The following is a 10,122-nucleotide window of genomic DNA, read 5'->3' as shown; positions in this document are numbered from 1 at the left end:
GAAAAGTCTGCAAAAGTTCCTGGGCTTTGCTAATTTTTATCGTCGCTTCATCTGTAATTTTTCTAGCATTGCCAAACCATTGACCGATTTGACCAAGAAGGGTGCTGATTTGGTTAATTGGTCTTCTGCTGCTGTGGAAGCTTTTCAGGAGTTGAAGCGTCGTTTTTGTTCTGCCCCTGTGTTGTGTCAGCCAGATGTTTCTCTTCCGTTCCAGGTCGAGGTTGATGCTTCTGAGATTGGAGCAGGGGCGGTTTTGTCACAGAGAGGTTCTGATTGCTCAGTGATGAAACCATGTGCTTTCTTTTCCAGGAAGTTTTCGCCCGCTGAGCGTAATTATGATGTGGGCAATCGAGAGTTGCTGGCCATGAAGTGGGCATTCGAGGAGTGGCGTCATTGGCTTGAAGGAGCTAAGCATCGCGTGGTGGTATTGACTGATCATAAGAACTTGACTTATCTCGAGTCTGCCAAGCGCTTGAATCCTAGACAGGCCCGTTGGTCGTTATTTTTTGCCCGCTTCGACTTTGTGATTTCGTACCTTCCGGGCTCTAAAAATGTGAAGGCGGATGCTCTGTCTAGGAGTTTTGTGCCCGACTCTCCGGGTTTATCTGAGCCAGCGGGTATCCTCAAGGAAGGAGTCATTGTGTCTGCCATCTCCCCTGATTTGCGGCGGGTGCTGCAAAAATTTCAGGCGAATAAACCTGATCGTTGTCCAGCAGAGAAACTGTTCGTCCCTGATAGGTGGACTAATAAACTTATCTCTGAACTTCATTGTTCGGTGTTGGCTGGTCATCCTGGAATCTTTGGTACCAGAGAGTTAGTGGCTAGATTCTTCTGGTGGCCATCTCTGTCACGGGATGTACGTACTTTTGTGCAGTCCTGTGGGATTTGTGCTAGGGCTAAGCCCTGCTGTTCTCGTGCCAGTGGGTTGCTTTTGCCCTTGCCGGTCCCAAAGAGGCCTTGGACACATATTTCGATGGATTTCATTTCTGACCTTCCCGTTTCTCAAAAGATGTCAGTCATTTGGGTGGTCTGTGATCGCTTTTCTAAAATGGTCCATCTGGTGCCCTTGACTAAATTGCCTTCCTCCTCTGATTTGGTACCTTTGTTCTTTCAGCATGTGGTTCGGTTGCATGGCATTCCTGAGAATATTGTTTCTGACAGAGGTTCCCAGTTTGTTTCAAGGTTCTGGCGAGCCTTTTGTGGTAGGATGGGCATTGACCTATCCTATTCCTCGGCTTTCCATCCTCAGACTAATGGCCAGACCGAACGAACCAATCAGACCTTGGAAACATATCTGAGATGTTTTGTTTCTGCAGACCAGGATGATTGGGTGTCCTTTTTGCCGTTGGCTGAGTTCGCCCTTAATAATCGGGCCAGCTCGGCTACCTTGGTTTCTCCATTTTTTTGCAATTCTGGGTTCCATCCTCGTTTCTCTTCAGGACAGGTTGAGTCTTCGGACTGTCCTGGTGTGGATTCTGTGGTGGATAGGTTGCAGCAGATCTGGACTCAGGTAGTGGACAATTTGATCTTGTCCCAGGAGAAAGCTCAACTTTTCGCTAATCGCAGACGCCGTGTGGGTCCCCGACTTCGTGTTGGGGATCTGGTTTGGTTATCTTCTCGTCATATTCCTATGAAGGTTTCCTCTCCTAAATTTAAACCTCGTTTTATTGGTCCGTATAGGATTTCTGAGGTTCTCAATCCTGTGTCTTTTCGTTTGACCCTCCCAGACTCCTTTTCCATACATAATGTATTCCATAGGTCGTTGTTGCGGAGATACGTGGCACCTATGGTTCCATCTGTTGAGCCTCCTGCCCCGGTTTTGGTGGAGGGGGAATTGGAGTATATTGTGGAGAAGATTTTGGATTCTCGTGTTTCTAGACGGAAACTCCAGTATCTGGTTAAATGGAAGGGTTATGCTCAGGAAGATGATTCCTGGGTTTTTGCCTCTGATGTTCATGCTTCCGATCTTGTTCGTGCCTTTCATGCGGCTCATCCTGGTCGGCCTGGGGGCTCTGGTGAGGGTTCGGTGACCCCTCCTCAAGGGGGGGGTACTGTTGTGAATTCTGTGGCTGAATTCACTCCTGTGGTCACAAGTGGTACTGCAGCTTCTGAGCTTCCTCCCTCAGGTGTTCTGGTGAGCTCGTTAACTGCTTCATTACTTAACTCCGCCTGATGCTGCTATCCTTGCTCCTTGTCAATGTTTCAGTGTTGGATCTGAGCTTCTCCTGATTGTTCCTGTGACCTGCTGCTCTGTATAGCTAAGTGCTTTTTGCTTTTTTGTTGCTTTTTTTCTGTCCAGCTTGTCTTTTGTTTTGCTGGAAGCTCTGAGACGCAAAGGGTGTACCGCCGTGCCGTTAGTTCGGCACGGTGGGTTTTTTTTGCCCCCTTTGCGTGGTTTTGCTTTAGGGTTTTTTGTAGACTGCAAAGTTCGCTTTACTGTCCTCGCTCTGTCCTAGAATATCGGGCCCCACTTTGCTGAATCTATTTCATCCCTACGTTTTGTCTTTTCATCTTACTCACAGTCATTATATGTGGGGGGCTGCCTTTTCCTTTGGGGAATTTCTCTGGGGCAAGTCAGGCCTTTTTTTCTATCTTCAGGCTAGCTAGTTTCTTAGGCTGTGCCGAGTTGCCTAGGTAGTTGTTAGGCGCAATCCACAGCCGCTTTTAGTTGTGTTTAGGATAGGATCAGGTGTGCAGTCTACAGAGTTTCCACGTCTCAGAGCTCGTTCTTGTATTTTTGGGTATTTGTCAGATCACTGTGTGCGCTCTGATCGCTAAGCACACTGTGTTTCTGGATTGCCTTCATAACACCTGTCATTAGCAAACATAACAGGTAGGGTTAGGGGTAGGGTTAGGGTTAGGGCTAGGGTTAGGGGTAGGGTTAGGGCTAGGGTTAGGGTTTCGTTATGTGCACACGTATTCTGGTCCTCTGCGGATTTTTCCGCTGCGGATTTGATAAATCCGCAGTGCTAAACCGCTGCGGATTTATGGCGTATTTACCGCGTTTTTTCTGTGCATTTCACTGCGGTTTTACAACTGCGATTTTCTATTGGAGCAGTTGTAAAACCGCTGCGGAATCCGCACAAAGAAGTGACATGCTGCGGAATGTAAACCGCTGCGTTTCCGTGCAGTTTTTCCGCAGCATTTGTACAGTGATTTTTGTTACCCATGGGTTTGCATTGAACTGTAAACTCATGGGAAACTGCTGCGGATCCGCAGCGTTTTCCGCAGCGTGTGCACATACCTTTAGAATTAGGCTATGTGCCCACACTGCGGATTGGCCGCTGCGGATTCGCAGCAGTGTTCCATCAGGTTTACAGTACCATGTAAACCTATGGAAAACCAAATCCGCTGTGCCCATGGTGCGGAAAATACCGCGCTGAAACGCTGCGTTGTATTTTCCGCAGCATGTCAATTCTTTGTGCGGATTCCGCAGCGTTTTACACCTGTTCCTCAATAGGAATCCGCAGGTGAAATCCGCACAAAAAACACTGGAAATCCGCGGAAAATCCGCAGGTAAAACGCAGTGCCTTTTACCCGCGGATTTTTCAAAAATGATGCTGAAAAATCTCACACGAATCCGCAACGTGGGCACATAGCCTTAGGGTTAGGGTTGGAATTAGGGTTGTGATTAGGGTTATGGCTACAGTTGGGATTAGGGTTAGGGGTGTGGGGGGGTTAGTGTTGGAGGTAGAATTGAGGGGTTTTCACTGTTTAGGCACATCAGGGGTCTCCAAACGCAACATGGCGCCACCATTGATTCCAGCCAATCTCGTATTCAAAAAGTCAAATGGTGCTCCCTCACTTCCGAGCCCCGACGTGCGCCCAAACAGTGGTTTACCCCCACATATGGGGTATCAGCATACTCAGGATAAACTGCGCAACAATTACTGGGGTCCAATTTATCCTGTTACCCTTGTGAAAATAAAAAAATGCTTGCTAAAACATCATTTTTGAGGAAAGAAAAATGATTTTTTATTTTCACGGCTCTGCGTTGTAAACGTCTGTGAAGCACTTGGGGGTTCAAAGTGCTCACCACATATCTAGATAAGTTCCTTGGGGGGTCTAGTTTCTAAAATGGGGTCACTTGTGGGGGGTTTCTACTGTTTAGGAACACCAGGGGCTCTGCAAACGCAACGTGACGCTCGCAGACCATTCCATCAAATTCTGCATTTCAAAAGTCACTACTTCCCTTCTGAGCCCCGACGTGTGCCCAAACAGTGGTTTACCTCCACACATGGGGTATCAGCATACTCAGGAGAAACTGGACAACAACTTTTGGGGTCCAATTTCTCCTGTAACCCCTGGGAAAATAAAAAATTCTGGGCTAAATAATTATTTTTGAGGAAAGAAAACGTATTTATTATTTTCACGGTTCTGCATTATAAACTTCTATGAAGCACTTGGGGGTGCAAAGTGCTCACCACATATCTAGATAAGTTCCTTTCGGGGTCTAGTTTCTAAAATGGGGTCACTTGTGGGGGGTTTCTACTGTTTAGCCACATCAGGGGCTCTGCAAACGCAACGTGACGCCCGCAGAGCATTCCATCAAAGTCTGCATTTCAAAACGTCACTACTTCAATTCCGAGCCCCGGCATGTGCCCAAACAGTAGTTTACCCCCACATATGGGGTATCACCGTACTCAGGAGAAACTGGAAAACAAATATTGGGGTCAAATTTCTCCTGTTACCCTTGGGAAAATTAAAAAATTCTGGGCTAAATAATTATTTTTGAGGAAAGAAAACGTATTTATTATTTTCACGGCTCTGCATTATAAACTTCTGTGAAGCACTTGGGGGTTCAAAGTGCTCACCACACATCTAGATAAGTTCCTTTCGGGGTCTAGTTTCCAAAATGGGGTCACTTGTGGGGGGTTTCTACTGTTAAGCCACATCAGGGGCTCTGCAAACGCAACGTGACGCCCACAGAGCATTCCATCAAAGTCTGCATTTCAAAACGTCACTACTTCACTTCCGAGCCCCGGCATGTGCCCAAACAGTGGTTTACCCCCACATATGGGGTATCAGTGTACTCAGGAGAAACTGGACAACAACTTTTGGGGTCAAATTTCTCCTGTTACCCTTGGGAAAATAAAAAATTGCAGGCTAAAAGATCATTTTTGAGAAAATAATTTTTTTTTTTTATTTTCATGGCTCTGCGTTATAAACTTCTGTGAAGCACTTGGGGGTTCAAAGTCCTCACCACACATCTAGATTAGTTCCTTTGGGGGTCTAGTTTCCAAAATGGGGTCATTTCTGGGGGATCTCCAATGTTTAGGCACACAGGGGCTCTCAAAACGTGACATGGTGTCCGCTAATGATTGGAGCTAATTTTCCATTTAAGAAGCCAAATGGCGTGCCTTCCCTTCCGAGCCCTGCCGTGCGCCTAAACAGTGGTTTACCCCCACATATGGGGTATCATCGTACTCAGGACAAACTGGACAACAACATTTGGGGTCCAATTTCTCCTATTACCCTTGGCAAAATAGGAAATTCCAGGCTAAAAAATCATTTTTGAGGAAAGAAAAATTATTTTTTATTTTCATGGCTCTGCGTTATAAACTTCTGTGAAGCACCTGGGGGTTTAAAGTGCTCAATATGCATCTAGATAAGTTCCTTGGGGGGTCTAGTTTCCAAAATGGGGTCACTTGTGGGGGATCTCCAATGTTTAGGCACACAGGGGCTCTCCAAACGCGACATGGTGTCTGCTAACAATTGGAGCTAATTTTCCATTCAAAAAGTCAAATGGCACGCCTTCCCTTCCGAGCCCTGCCGTGTGCCCAAACAGTGGTTTACCCCCACATATGAGGTATCGGCGTACTCGGGAGAAATTGCCCAACAAATTTTATGATCCAATTTATCCTATTGCCCATGTGAAAATGAAAAAATTGAGGCGAAAAGAATTTGTGTGAAAAAAAAGTACTTTTTAATTTTTACAGATCAATTTGTGAAGCACCTGAGGGTTTAAAGTGCTCACTAGGCATCTAGATAAGTTCCTTGGGGGGTCTAGTTTCCAAAATGGGGTCACTTGTGGGGGAGCGCCAATGTTTAGGCACACAGGGTCTCTCCAAACGCGACATGGTGTCCGCTAACGATGGAGATAATTTTTCATTCAAAAAGTCAAATGGCGCTCCTTCCCTTCCGAGCCTTACCATGTGCCCAAACAGTGGTTTACCCCCACATGTGAGGTATTGGTGTACTCAGGAGAAATTGCCCAACAAATTTTAGGATCCATTTTATCCTGTTACCCATGTGAAAATGAAAAAATTATTATTTAACCCCTTCAGATGGATTTACAGCGTGGGACGTGACAGATCATCGGAAGGTATGAGATGTTGTTTTTTTTATTTTTCCTTTGTTACAGAGCGAAGGGCTTCAGGTGGATTAAGAGTCTAATAAAATATTACAACAACCTGTGTCTTTATTTCATTAAAAGACTTTGTAATAATGTGTGTGTGTTTTTTAACAAATTTCATACAATTGGATTAATAATGGATAGGTGTCATAATTGACGCCTCGCCATTATTAATCTGGCTTAATGTCACCTTACAATAGCAAGGTGACATTAACCCTTCAATACCACATATCCCACCACTACAGGGGAATGGGAAGAGAGTGGCCAAGTGCCAGAATAGGCGCATCTTACAGATGTGCCTTTTCTGGGGTGGCTGGGGGCAGATGTTTTTAGCCAGGGGGGGGGCAATAACCATGGACCCTCTCCAGGCTATTAATATCTGCCCCCAGTCACTGGCTTTACCACTCTGGCGGAGAAAATTGTGTGGGAGCCCACGCCAATTTTTTCCGCGATTTAACCCTTAAATATAATAGCTAGAGTGCCCAAATTTTGCACATACACACTACTAACATTAGTAGTGTGGAATATGCAAAAAAAAGGGGATATGAGATGGTTTACTGTATGTAAACCATGTCTCATATCATGTCAGGTTTGTGAAGGAGATAGCAAATGCCGGCAATTGAATTACCGACTTTGAAGCTATCTAGCGCTGCATAAAATATAAATATATATATATATATATATTATATATATATATATATATATGTGTGTGTCTCCCTGACATATATATATGTATATATACCTATTCTATGTGTATATATCTACTCTAATCTAACCTGTCAGTGTGATTTTACTGTACACTGCGCTGAATTGCCGGCTTTTCAAAGGAGACCCGTGAGTAAAAATCGGACAGCAATACGGATGTCATACGGATGTTGCGATAAAAAAAAATCGCATGACACTCGCAGACGTTATATCAGTTTTTTCGTTCCGTAATTCGGACTTTTTTTTTCTCTCAAATGGAAAGGGGCCCTAAAACTGAGCATCTTTGCAAGATAAATTGACATGCTGCAGTCTATAAAGACGCGCCGCAGGTGCGTATACGCAGGTCTGCCACCTGCGTCTTTGTACGCATAGTGGAGATGGAATTTCATAAAATCCCCTCCACTATGCTGTAACATCTGGACGCTGCGGATTGGACTCCTGGTTTTGGTTTACAAACACTGAGGTAAAATACTGACCAAACACTGAACATGGCCTAAGTCACATAGGAATCAGCTGGCATTAAGGCCACATTCACATGTTCAGTAATCGGTCAGTATTCTACCTCAGCATTTGTAGCCAGAACCAGGAGCGGAACAATCAGAGGGAAAGTATAATAGAAACACGTCACCACTTCTGTATTTATCACCCACTCCTGGTTTTGGCTTACAAACACTGAGGTAAAAAACTCACCAAATACTGAAAGTGTGAACGTGGCCCTAGGAAGATATTTTCAATCCAACTGAAGTTTGGAGAAGCAGGAATGATGAAGAGCTGTCTGTGTCAGATCCATTTTCTATATAGTTTGCAGTAGTAATTTGCTTCTCTTTAGTGGCTTTATTATTTACGGATTATTCTCTGTGGGTCCGATTCATCAGTGCATTTCCACCATTTTTTTGGTGTGACTACCACCCAACTAGTGACTTTTTGATTTGCAACAAATTCATCAATTTCTGCCTTTTTTTTTTCAAGCTGTCTTTTGAGGTTTAGTTTATTTTCTAATTTTTACATCAATGTGGCTTTTCCAGATAGTTTAGGACTTGTTCACCTTGCCAAATTTTTGGTCCCAGCGTGATTCATCAAAGCCTCAGGTCGCACTCAGACCACCGTTATTCTACGGGGCCGTGCACATCAGATTTTTTTCTTCAGTCATTCCGAAAAAGAAAAAATAAATAAAATCACAGCATGTCAGAGATGAATCTGATAATTGGATTGTACTCAGCCACGCAAGTCAGTGACTTTGCGGGAAACATGGGACTGCACTCTGCCATCCGAGTGTAGTCCAATTTCCAGACTGACAAAATGGAGATGGATAATTTTTTTGTCCATCTTTTCATCCAAGAAAAATCAGATCACACTGTGATCAAACACTGATTAGTTTGATTTGCTCACATGTAAAGCACCATGGAATAAATGGCGCTATAATAAATAATAATAAATTTGCATAATCGACCCAATTCTCTCCTCTCAGATGACTGAATACATGGTCGTCTGCACCTAGCCTTAGATAAATTCATGAAATGCAGTAGGAACATGTCATAATTCTCCTGCAGTACTTCCCTCGCGATTTTCTGTAGACCAGTTATTTTGATGCATTTTTGCGATAGTAGCAGGAAAAGTTGCACGTTTCACAAAGCCAGTTAAAGGGAAAAGAAAAGAGTAAATTTTTCACTTAGCAAAAAATTCATGAATCGATTGATTATCCAGATTCAGTAAATACAACTTTTACCAATATTGCATTTTTTTGGGTGCCTATCAAGACCAGTCTCTGCCTGGAGCGAGTTTTGTAAAAATAAAAGTTTGCAACTTTTTTAAATATTTCCAACTTGTCGTTCTGAAAAGTTGTAAAAACTGCTAGATGATAAAAGCATTTTTTAAATTTAGCACCAGATTCATGACAGGCGTTCAACAATTTGAAAAATTTAGCACAAAAAATAAATAAACAAAAAATTTAAAAAAAAAAAATCAATTCAGTGACAAGACAAAAATAAGAAAAGCGACTTTCAAGAAATTGCAAGGTCATGGGCATCCTGTAACCTGGTTCGATTTGTGAACTAGACTAGTGGATCAGCTATGCGGACGTGAATAGAGAGCTGCACACGGAGAAAGTCAAAATTGCAAATTGCAGGTGTGACTGATCTGTTGAATTCTGAAGACTGTGTGGACGTAGGCCGATTTCACACATCACCTTCTTTGGTACCTGTGCTGTTATTTTTGAGGATAACGAACCGATAACAATGAATGTGACTTCATGTCCTGATTTTTTTTTTCTATGCGCTCTCCATGTACAGTCCGCGCTCACAAGGATAGCAAACATCTGTATAATACACTCATCTGAGTGCGCACTAAGGCGCACACGTTGCGGATTCGCAGCTGTTTTCCATGCGGTTTACAGTACCATGTAGTCCTATGGAAACCCAAATCTGCTGTGCCTATGGTGCGGAAAATACTGCGTGGAAACGCTGCGTTGTATTTTCCGCAGCATGTCAATTCTTTGTGAGGATTTCACAGCGGTTTACACCTATTTCATTATAGGAATCCGCAGGTGTAAAACCGCAGGTGGAATCCGCAGGTAAAACGCAGTGTTTTTTACCTGCAGATTTTGCAAAAGCGGTGCAGAAAAATCCGCACACGAATCCGCAACGTGGGCACATAGCCTAAAGCGAAGGCTGCAAGATAACATGTGTTGCATGACTTTTTTTATTTTTTTGTGTCACAACCTACAGCGAATGTGACATAGAGTTGTAATAGTTTCCAAAAAACATTTTCTGTCACTGGTTTGCTAAACCCTTCAATACAAGCTGCATATGTCTTGTCTGTTTTAGGGCCCCCGCAAATGAGCGCATGAAAATTATGCGAACTTCATCCAGAAAACGTGGCCGATTTTTATCCACGTCTGTTTTTTACGTTTATCTGAAATCCGTGTCAGATCCGATCCCATACATTAATAAATATATATATATATAAATCACATACAGTTTCCTAGGTCTATAATAGAGAAGTAGCTGTAAAAATCAAGATGCCACTCGGATGTTCTGTTTGGGATCAGATTTTTCTTTACACAC

The sequence above is a fragment of the Ranitomeya imitator genome, chromosome 8, assembly GCF_032444005.1.
Source record: "Ranitomeya imitator isolate aRanImi1 chromosome 8, aRanImi1.pri, whole genome shotgun sequence".
Classification (NCBI taxonomy): Eukaryota; Metazoa; Chordata; class Amphibia; order Anura; family Dendrobatidae; genus Ranitomeya; species Ranitomeya imitator.
The sequence above is the reverse complement of the archived record's forward strand: the minus strand, read 5'-3'. Positions refer to the sequence as shown.